Genomic DNA, 11,994 nt, shown 5'->3' on the forward strand with positions numbered 1-11,994 from the left:
GTGCTGCTCTGTATCTCACTGTGTTTATTCTCTTTGGACTATATTGGTCATCTCTCCTCTTAGTATTAGGTTCCATGCTGAGTATCAGAAAGCGGAAAGTGACAGCAAGCAGCTGGAAATAAAGTCAGCACTTATGCCTCCCCACCCCCACATACGTCTTGCCCACCACAATTTTTTTCTTTTTTCTTTTTTCTTTCTTTTTTGTTTTTTGTTTGTCTTTTTTTTACAGGCAGGGTTTCTCTAAGTAGCCCTGGTTGTCCTAGAACTCACTCTGTAGACCAGGCTGTTCTCGAATTCACAGAGATCCACCTACCTTTGCCTTCTGAGTGCTGGGTTCAAAGGCGTGCACCACCATCACCTGGCTCCTTCCCTGCTTTTTACAGCTAACAATGAGCTTGTGGGCTAGGAGTGTTGGTACACACTTTTAATCCCAGCAATCGGGAGGCAGGAAGAACTCTGTGAGTTCCAGGACATCCAGGGCTACATAGCGAGACTGGTCTCAAAAAACAAACAAGCAGGCAAGCAAACCCAATAAAATAAAGCAGCTCTTGGGGCAGAGGGTGTGGCTCAATACTAGAGTGCTTGCTTAGCATGCTTAAAGCTCCAGGTTATGTCACTGCATTAAAAAAAGAGACAGAAAGAAAAATAAAGGTGTTTACATGTGGTCCTGGTGACCTGAGAGTGATCCCTGGATCCCACAGTGTGGCTGGAGATATCCAAATCCGGAGCGTTGTCTGCTGACCCCCCCCCCCACACACTGGTACCCTTACCCTGCCTCCCCCACACCCAGGTACACACCCATGCACAGTAATAATTTAGAAAAGAATCTCTGAAAAAGGAAATGGTGAAGTGGGCTTATAGCCACAGATCTGTAATCCACTAATCTCATCATAAAATGATGCTGAGTAACTACCCAGCAAGGGCATGTTCTCAAAACCAAACCAAAAAGCAAACAAAAGAGCGAAGGGTAAGAAACCTGGAAGGACTGGAAAATTTAATAAGTGTCACAAGTCCCCAAAGTAGGCCTCATTTTTAGGAACTACATTTCAGAGAGACTGTGATTTAAGGCCATGTAAGTCCCTCAGCCAGTCAGTCAGTGGAGGAACCAAAGCCTGGGGTTCTTTCTGCTTGTCCAAGCTTCTATCTTGATCCCAGTATCTGTCTCTGTATCTCTCTGTGACTCTGTTGAATCCTCTTTCCCCATACCTCATTGTGAAACTCTTGTCAGAGACAGGCTTATATGATTCCAAGATTTATTTCAGTTTCTGAAATAGTCATGGACCTCAAGAAGCCATGTGACATTCCCAAACAGCATGCCTCAGAGGTTAGACATGACTGTAAAAGTGGGAAATATGCCACATTGAAAATAACCAAGGAATCATTTGTTTTATCATTTTAAAGAGATTGGTTCATTTATTTGTTTTTTTTTTTTTTTTTTTTTTTTTTTGTATTTGTGTACGGGTATGGGCATGGTGAGCGTGCCAGAGACCGAAAGCTGGTCCCCTCAGAGCTGATGTTTGTTCCATGGGTGCTAGGATTTGAACTCTAGTCTTCATGATTGAGCAGCAAATATTCTTAGCTGATGAGCAACTGTGAGAGCCAAAGTTATGTTTTGTTTTAATTACTGTGCCTAAGAGATCCATGAAAAAAACAATGCCTCTGATCTGTAAGCCCCTTGCCCAAGGACAGATAGTTCCTGAAATGCTAGAGGCTACAGTTTATGTAAGATTGCAAGTTACATATTTTCACTCCCCTAAACAAGTTTCTTTGACCCAACTACACTGGATGTGCTTGATCACATGTGGGCAGGAAGTACATCAAGATGTACGCTTGCCTCTGATTGGACCTGATGGGAAATATGGTAAATTGTGGGTTTTGTCTTTTGACGCCCTTACACACTGTGACTTGGGGTCATTTTATGGAAAACCAGAGACAGACCTGGCTAGAAAGTCCATCAACCTGACCAGTATTTGACTTTAAACTGTGGTAGTGGTCTTATTTTCAACCAACCAGTGGGATTAACACTACCTTTTTGGCCTTTATGATGGGTAATTTGAAATCAGGAGTAAAGAAAGTCTCTTCCACTCTTTTCCTGGATAAGAAGTAACCTGGAGCTGGGTGGTGGTGGCACATATTTTTAATCCTAGCACTCAGGAGGCAGAGGCAGGCTGATCTCTGAGTTAGAGACCAGCCTGGTCTACAAATTGAGTTCCAGGATAGCTAAGGCTACATTGAGGAACCCTGTCCAAAACAAAATAAAACAAACACCCAAAACAATAACAAAAAAAGTAAGCTGGGGATGTTAAAAAGAATGACTGAGGGATTGGGGTGGGGAGTGGAGAGATGGCTCAGCAGTATAGAGCACTTGTTATTCCTGCAGAGGACTCAGGCTTGTTTCCCAGCACACACATCATGGGTGCTCACAGAAAGGCAATGAAGAAACCAGGACCATTATTTACCAAAGCTCATCTCCTCAATGGAGGAAATGTACACCCATTTCCACCCAGAAGGCTGGGAGTGTACATTGTTAATATCCTGGTGACCTTTGCTATCTGTAGGTACAGTCCTCATCCGAATCCCCCAGAATGTTTATCTCAGATTCTCCCTTCCTAGACATTTATCTTTAGCTTTGTTTCCCAATCAATCAATCAATCAATCAATCAATCAATCAATCAATCAATCCCATCCTTAGGGGAGATGCCACATGTACTCTATAGCCTGGTGTTTTCTTCACTATCTTGGTCAGAGACCACACTAGATCCTAGGTCCTTAAACTATAGAGCCCTTCTTCATGGTACAGGTCACATGTACTTTGCAAGAGTTTTGATGCAGTCATGCCTTAAGCATTACTGTGTATGTGGAGTTGAGATAATTGTTACTAGGAAATTTTTTTCAAAATTGTACTATACACAAATATGTCTAAAACAAATTGGCCTGGTGTCAGACTCCACAAGTCTGAACCATCCTGGCTAAGTCAGGCTGAACTGAGTTTCATTCTTATCTCACTTGGATGTTTCTCTACCAACCATGATGCTTGCCAGAACCCCCTCAACAACCATCTGCAACTCCAGGTCCAGGGGATTCAAGACACCGTCTTCTGACTTCTGTGGGTACTTTAGACATACATGTCGGCAACACACCCATACACATAAAATAAAATAAATAAATCTATAAGTTATTTTTAAACAACAAAGGAAGTGGTCTAGTTCCTTATCCCATGAGTATGGCTTTGATTCCTATCTTTAGAGTGACAGATTTCCACTATAGCACAAAAGATATAAGCAAACATCAGGGACAAGAAGTTGGTGATTTGAGCAAAGTTAGGAAACAACACTATGGACAGCATTCAGGCCAACTGATTAGGGAAGCATAGTGATATTTGGAAATATTTGAATGTGTAGGGATATTACTCTACTTCCATGCTGGTGTCATAGACTGGAGAAATAAAACCAGTTGTTTTGAGGAATGATCCCAAATGTGTGTGATAAAACATAGTTCAGCCTTACTGTAGCCTCTTGTCATTGTCCAAGTGAATCTTTTGTGAAAGGGATCTAGGCAGGCCAAGCTTCTCTTCACCTCATGTTGAAAGCCAAACATTGTATAGGAGAGAGAGGTGGGGAAATGAATGGAAGATCAAAGATCGTGCAGATGGCCAGGCGGTGGTGGCACACCCCTTCAGTCTCAGTACTCGGGAGGCAGAGGCAGGTGGATCTCTGAGTTCAAGTCCAGCTTGGTCTACAGAGTGAGTTCTAGGACAGCCAAGGCTACACAGAGAAACCCTATCTCAAAAAATCATGCAGATGATGGAGGCTGACAATGAATGATAAAGTTTTCCCTCCCTGATTCTCCCTTCCCCTTCTCTCCACACCCCTCCTCTTCTTTACTTTCTTTTATCTCCTCTTTTCCCTCTTTCCTTCCTCTTCCCTTCCCTTCTCCCTTCCTTTTCTCTCCTTCTCTTCTCCTCCCCTCTCCTCTTCACTCCCTTCATTTTCTCTTTCCTTTTGTTCTTCACTTTCTACTCTCTCTTTCTGTAAAATATAGTATACGAGTGTGTATGTGTGTATTGAGAGAGAGAGAGAGACAGAGGTGAGAACACAAGCAGAGTTTTGGTCATCATCTGCCACTGTCTTTGCAACAGGGTCTCTTCTTGATTGCTGCTGTGTATACAAGCTGGCTGGCCTTTCAGCTTTTCTCTCTGTCTCCCATCTCTCTGTAGGACTTCTGGGATTATAGACACCACAGTCTGGTTTTACCTGGGCTCTTGGGATCCAAACTCAGGTCCTCCTGCTTGTGCATCAAGCACTTTCCCCCTGAACCATTTCCCCAACCCACCTGCTTCCCACCCTGTGTCTCCTCAAAGAGAATAAGAGACACTTTTGGTCACTCCTCACTGCATCTAATTAGATTACTTTGGTATTCCTTTTGCATTCTCATGGCTGTGGAGTGTGGTCTGTAGAACTTCAAAGAATGTGTTGAGTTTTGGAGTGACTCAGGAGTTCCAACTTATTTTTATTTTGGTGTCCTTTCGGGCCTGATGTATAAAAATAGTTCCTGTGCTCAGAAGATGAAAGGCTCAGCTGGGACTAAAGTGACCATGAAAGACTTTAGGGAAGCAGCGCCTAACAGAGTTCTGTAGGAAGCAAGAGGTGACATGGCAGAAGGGCAGCAAGGTCCAAGCAAGTCTGGAAACAGGTGACACCGACTTCAATTTAGATCTGTTTGCTGAAGTGTTTCAGATTACATTTAAAAACAGGTAACACATTTATGTGAATCTAAATTAAAAAGGTTCAAAAGGATGTAGAGTGAAAGCCCAAAGGAAATGAAACTGTCTTCCTTGTTCCCAGCCACCAAGCTCCTCTCACCTAAGACAAACATTACTAGTATCTACTCTCTATAGATATTCTTTGTGTGACCCTTGCTTGTGTGATAGGATTCATGAATGACACTTGAGAGTTGTGGTGTGTGCTCCCTGTGACTAAACCCAGGCACCCTTTTGTATTTCTAGCCATCTGTATAGTTTTTATTTGATTTCTTTCTTTTACACAGTTTGTTTTCTTGAAATGTTTTTTTTTGGAAGATTTATTTTTTTATTTTATGTGTATAGGAATTTTGCTTGCATGTATTTCTGTGCACATATGCATTCCTTGGTGCCCACAGAGGCCAGAAGAGGGGTTCAGATCCCATGAAACTGAAGTACAGACAGCTATAAGCTTCCATGTGGGTGCTGGTAATTGAACCTGGGTCCTCTGCAAGAGCAGCCAGTGCTCTTAACTCCTGAGGCATTTCTCCAGCCTGATTGTTGGTGTTATAAATTTCTTTTTTCTTAGAGAGATTAACCATTGATACTGTTAGTAGTTTTCACATTGAGCTGGGCAGCACATGGGAGGCAGAGGAAGGAGGGTTAAGAATTCAAAGTCATCCTCAGTCACACAGCAAATTAATTAAGGCCAATCTGAGCCTTTGGAGAATTTGTCTCAAAATAAAATGAAACAAATGTTTCAATTATTTTTCTAGTTTGATTTTTTCCCTTTAGGCAGTTATTGGAATGCAGATTTTTTAAAATTTAACTTTTCTTTTATGGATTTTGTATTTTCCCCTTATCTATTTTGATTTTTCTTTCAGAAGAAATAGGAATGCCAATGGTGTCTGTCACACGCCCACCCAGCACTTGGGAGTTGGAGGCAGCAAGAGCAGAAGTTGAAGGGCATCAGCTTCACAGGAAATTCTCAGCCTGGACTACAGGAGAATGTCCCCAACAACAACAACAACAACAACAAAAGAAAGAAAGAAAGAAAGAAAGAAAGAAAGAAAGAAAGAAAGAAAGAAAGAAAGAAAAAGAAAGAGGAGCTGTTGCCTGTGTGGACCCTCACCTACACTTGAGGGGACACTTTGGACAGCAGCCTCTTTGGGCTCAGCTGGTCCCAAGCACCAGAGATTCCAAGGACTATAGGCATTAGTGATTAACTCCAAGTTACCAATAATGCATCCGTGTCTCATTAAGGAAAGAAATAAAAACACTTCTTGAGTTCATTTAACCAAGAGTGAGTTCACGCTCCCTGTGTCTTCTGCCCTCTGTCTGCCTGTTGTATGAATCTGAATCTGCACCTGTGTTTGTATCTGTGCCTGTTGGTCTGTCTGTTCTGTCTCCATGTGTCCCTGTGTGTCTGTTGTGTCTGAACATATCTGTTGTCACAAGGGGCTTTGCTCTGTATTTATTGAACAGCATAGAAAGCATCACCCAGGGAAGGAATGGGATACTTTACAGAAACCTTTAACAGTTTTTCAAGGGATTAAATCACTGTCTCCAAATGATCCAAACTGACCCAGATAACAAACATCATTGTTTATCAATCAATACTCATAAATGGTTGCTTTCGAACTTTAGCGAGTTTCTTTCAACCTCTGTACTTGCCACTTTCAGCAAATAACACTCTTATATTATCTGGGTCAGGGACATGAAACTGTGCATAACTTAAGATTGCAGCTATGCGTTAGCTTAGGTTATAAAAGTTGATTGATTACATGGGAAATCCAAGGCAAGTAACCTTGATTGTTATATTGTTTTCTTAAAGGTTAAACCAACAGGCTGAATACACAGTAGGATAGCAGTCTTAAGTCTTAATGTTAAGGGGTAGGTGAAGAAAAAAACACCAAGAGGCCTAAATAAGTCAAAAATATATGGAACCTTTGGTCACAACCAGCAGGACTGTCACAGGCAGAGTATCATGTAGCTGTCATGCCCCCCAATTTGTTGAGTTTTTAAAGGCACAAAACCAAAATTGTGAGATACAGAGACATCTGCAGCAAGCAAGCATTGTTTGCAAAAATGGAGAGTTGAGGAATCCAATGCCATTTTCCGGCCTCCAAAAGCCCCAGGCATGGGCATGGTGCACAGATATATGTGCAGACAAAACATCTAATCACATTTTAAAAATCAATTGAAAGGTCAGGGGGAGTTGCATGAACCAGTAACCCTAAGATTGGTGGTATGGGACTGGTACAGAGATAAAAGGATCATTGGAGTTTTCTCACCAAGCTAAAACAACAACAACAAGAAAAACCAAAGACCAAAAATCAAATGGCCTCCTCCAGGACTAGTGAGAGACCTTGTCTCATGAGAATAAGACAGAAAGTGACAGAGGACACCTGAATCCCTTTTTTAGCCTCTACACATACATGCTTGGGCACATGCATATACACAAATGCACACATGTGCATACACCACCAAAATATGTAAATAAATAAATAAATAAATAAGGAAGAAAGGTCAACAGTTCTTCAGAGAACTTCAGCTCACAACTGTAATTACGTAACCCACATGACACTTCAGGATGCCAGGTTCCTGGGTCATTGTGACCAGCAGAAGATCCCAACTGGCAGCACAGACTCCTTACTTCTTCATGAGTACATTTCCCTTCTGATTTCTTTTCCCTTGGTCAGTAGTGAATCTCCACATTCTATTATGAACTATTATGAACTCCAGACAGGATCCCACCCCATGCCGCATCTCTAAGGACTGCTGCTCTGTGTGACTTCCCCTGAGTTCTCTAGTCTTCTCTTGTAGCAGTACAATGTTATGGAAATACTCTTACTTCCTAAGAGGCTGGAACTTCTGATGGACCTCATAGCCCGAGTTATTAATACACTTTGAAGTCACTTACCCATAGTTATGTCATTTTGTGCAAGTACTTTTTTTCCTTTTTTAATATTTAAATTAGAAACAAACTTGTTTTACATGTCAATCCCAGTTCCCTCTCCCTTTCCTCCTCCCCTGCCCCTACCAACCTCTTATCCCATCCCCTTTCTGCTCCCCAGGGAGGGTGAGGTCTTCCATGGGGATCTTCAAAGTCTGTCATAGTATTTGGAACAGGGACTAGCCCCTCCCCCATTGTGTCTAGGCTGAGAGAGTATCCCCCTCCATGGGGAATGTGCTCCCAAAGTCCACTCGTATACTAGGGATAAATACTGATCCACTTGTGCAAGTATTCCTAAGAATACTTTAAGTACTTAAACCATTTTGGGTAAACTGGTCTCTGGTCATGTAGATTAGCCATAAATTCCTATAAAATGTGTTCCTGACCCTCCAGGTTATAAGAACTGCCTTTCCAGTGCTGAAACTAAAGGTGTGTGACCCTACATCCGCCCTGTTTTTCTTTTTTAAAATACAGAACACTTTGTGAATTTGAGCTTCATCCTCATGCATGAGCTATGTTAATATTCTCTGTATTGTTCCAGTCCAGTTTTAGTATGTGTGCTGCCAAAGCTGGCCCCTTTTTCTGACTTCGATATCAGTATAGTCTTCCCTATTTGGAGATAAGATCCTGTGAGACACTTTGACACGCATCTCCTTTATTCCTAAGGTTACTTCATTACCAAATTTTATCTCTTCTGCCTGCAAAAATCTATCTTTCTATTTATCGGTTTGAGACTGTCTACATAGTCCTGGCTGTCCTAGAACTCACTATGTAGACCAGGAAGGCTTCAAGCTACAGAGATCCTCCTGCCTCTGCCTTCTGAGTGCTGGGACTAAAGGTGTGAGCCACCACTGCACTTGCTCCAAAACCTATCTTAACTCTTATCTCTGCTGACCACCTCTGTAACTGTAGCCTAAGCTATTATCATCTCTTGCTTAGATTGTTACAAGTTTCCCTAAGTCATTACCTTCTGCTGCTCTTGCCCCCAAGGCCATAGTCTTTTTCCACAGCCTGCTTTTCTTGTTTGAAATTGTGCATCAGATTGAAGATGCAGTTCAGTGATAGAGTATGTGGCTAGCATGTATGAAACCTTGGGTTTAATTGTCAGCATCTCTCTCCCTCCCTCTTTCCTCCCCTCTCTCTTACACACACACACACACACACACACACACACACACACACACACACACACACACGAGAGAGAGAGAGAGAGAGAGAGAGAGAGAGAGAGAGAGAGACAGAAAGAGAAAGAGACACACACAGACATGTACACACACTGTACATCAGATCACACTCCTAGTGAATTAGTGACCCGAGTTGGTAAATTAGAAGAGTCCTACAATGTGACAGATAAAATTCTAAGTGTTGAGAATATGTAAATAAATATTAAGAAATCCTTATCACCATAGTGCTGACAAAAGCAATGTGGTGGAGTGAAAGTTTGGCTGGGGGAAGGAGAGCTTACAGCATATTCGGTTCAAGTAGGTGGATTAGGCAAAGTCTCCAAAACTCAAAGGACATGAGGATGAACTAACTGGGGAGAAATATTCCTGGCAGAAGGAACAGCAAGTTAGAAGACTTTGGGAGGAAATCACAACTGGACATAGCTAAGAGTGCTCAAGAAAAGGAGTGGGCCGCAGCTGAAGAGTGAATGGAGGCAAGACTATGAGGTCATAGTTGGGAACCATGGAAAGCAGTGGTTTCTCAAACTTCCCAGTGCTGCGACCTTTTAATACAGTTCCTCATGTTGTGGTGACCCCCAACCATAAAAATCTGATTTCATTGCTACTTCATAACTGTAATTTTGCAACTGTTATGGATCGTAATGTAAATATTTGATATGTAGGATATCTGATGTGTAGCCCCTGTGAAAAGGCCGTTTGTCCCCCAAAGGGGTCATGACCCACAACTTAAGAACCACTGATTTAATGGCTTTGAGTGGAGAGGTAGTCCCCACCTACTCCACCCACAACCTTCTTGGCTCCTTTCTTTTCTTACTATATCAAACCCATACTCTAAACTATATGCCCATCCATATAACGTTTTTTGGACAGGGTCTCTTGAAACCCAGGCTGGCCTGGAACTTGTCATAGAGCTGGGGTTAGTGTTGAACTTCTCCTCCTCCTGCTTCAACCGTCCAAGTTCCAGGATTATAGGAAACTGAATTCAGCACCTCCCAAATGTTTGGCAAGTGGTCTGTCACAGAATCATATCGAAAATCCCTTTTTATTTTTCATTTTGAGAAACAGTTTCAATACTCAGGTTGAAATACTCAGCTCAGGTTGGTCTTGAGACTCACTCTCCTTTGTGGCTAGGATTGCAGGCCTGTGCCATCACACCAGGAGCTATACAATACACTCAGATGTGATTCATGGCTCCACAGCCTTGTCTTTCTCCCTGAAATGAAATGTTCGCCTGAAACCTCCTTCCCTCCCTCCCTCCCTCCCTCCCTCCCTCCCCTCCCTCCCTCCCTCCCTCACTGCCTCCCTCCCTCTCTCTGTTTCTCTGTCTGTCTGTCTCTCTCTCCTTCCTTCCTTCTCCCTTCCTGTCTTTCTTTCTATCTCCTTTATTTTCTTTAAGACAGAGTCTCACTTTGTAGCTTAGAACTTGTTGTGTAGACCAGGTTTCTCTTGAACTCACAGTGATCTGTCTGCCTCTACCCTCTGAGTGTTGGGATTAAAGACATGTGCCACTGTGCCTGGCTCTTACAGATCATATATATATATATATATATATATATATATATATATATAGTCTTATTTTATTTTATTTTATTAGTTCAAATTAGGAACAAGCTTGTTTCACATGTCAATCCCTTCTCCCTCTCCCTCTCCTCCCCCACTACATCCCACCTACCCCTAGGCATCCCCCCTCCACTCCCCAGGTAGGGTAAGGCCCTCAAAAGGGGCTCCTCAAAGTCTATCACATCATCCTGTGCTCTTACAGATCTTTATCCTGCGGTTTGAAACCCTTCGCATCACCTGGGTTTCTCTGTTCAATGGATCTTCTCTCAGCACAGTTTCAAATGTAGCACCTCATCCTGCATCTATATGAATAGGGTCTTGTGTGAAAATAAACCACATTACGTGTTCTAATAAGACAGTTTATTTATTTATAAACATTTTATTTTAAATTATGTATATGAGTATGTGCCTTGTGTATGGGTAAGCACACTGTGTGTGGGTAGATGCACTGTGGGTAGGTGCACTGTGTGTGGATAGGAACACTGTGTGTGTGTGGGCACACTGTGTGTGGGTAGGAACTCTGTGTGTGGATAGGAACACTGTGTGCAGATAGAAACACTGTGTGGGTAGGTGTACTGTGTGTGGATAGGAACACTGTGTGTGTGTGGGCACACTGTGTGTGGGTAGGAACTCTGTGTGTGGATAGGAACACTGTGTGTGGGTGAGTGCACTGTGTGGATACCTGAGGAGGTCAGAAGAGGGCGTTGGGTTCTCTGGAGCTAGAGTTGCATGCAGTTTTGAGCAACCTGACTTAGGTGCTGGGAGTTGAAGGTCTTCTGCAAGAATAGTATACTTTTATAACTGCTGATTCATCTCTCCAGCCCCAAGACAGAGTTTAATATAAGGGACTGGTCACATTGGGTGGTGAGAAAGGCTGAATCTTGAGTGGGGCCTGGTGGCCAGGCACCCAGATACTCAGGAGATTGAGGCAGGCAATCTTAAGTACAGTGTGAGTTCAAGGCCAATCTGGGGAAATTTAGAGAGATACTGCTTTGAAGTGCAGAAAAGTAAAAAGAAGACTGGGTAATAGCTTAGTGGCAGAGCTTGCCTAGCATTTGGGAGGCTCTGGGTTCAACCTTTAGCACCACAAAAGAAAAAGAAAGGGCTGAGTCTCATGCAGAATGAGGCCACTCAGAGATTAACAAATGAAGGAGTTGTTAACCTGGAATTAATTGCATGGAAGTGGAGGCTTTGCTCACCTATGTAACCCAGTTTTTAGAACAGAAACTGGCATATAGTAGGCATTAAGTAAATATTTATGGAACAAATGAAATGTGTTCAACGATAAGGTCCAGAGCATTCATGTGTGTGTGTGTGTGGAGCGCATGCCCAGTGCCAATCATAACACATGGCTGCTCCATGCCAGTGCCTTAGGACTTTGTAACAATCACCACAGCCCAGTGGTTTACAGCAATTGAAACTTGCTCACTCACAGTTCTGAGGCCCAGGTTTAAAGTATAAAAAATGTTACCAGAGCCACATTCCTTTCAAAGGGCCCAAGGAAGGACACTTCACTTGGCATTCTGTAGTTTGTGTATGGCTAATCCAATCTCTCT

The 11,994-nt window shown here is 42.6% G+C and overlaps 1 non-coding gene across 1 annotated transcript; it reads right to left on the reverse strand.

Annotated features, from left to right (window-relative positions):
- Positions 1-8,158: 8,158 nt before the first annotated feature.
- LOC113831160 lies at positions 8,159-8,262 on the reverse strand. Its single transcript, XR_003483251.1, has one exon. It is a non-coding gene; the product is annotated as a U6 spliceosomal RNA (small nuclear RNA).
- Positions 8,263-11,994: the final 3,732 nt, after the last annotated feature.

Source organism: Cricetulus griseus, chromosome 3 (assembly GCF_003668045.3).
Source record: "Cricetulus griseus strain 17A/GY chromosome 3, alternate assembly CriGri-PICRH-1.0, whole genome shotgun sequence".
Taxonomy (NCBI): domain Eukaryota; kingdom Metazoa; phylum Chordata; class Mammalia; order Rodentia; family Cricetidae; genus Cricetulus; species Cricetulus griseus.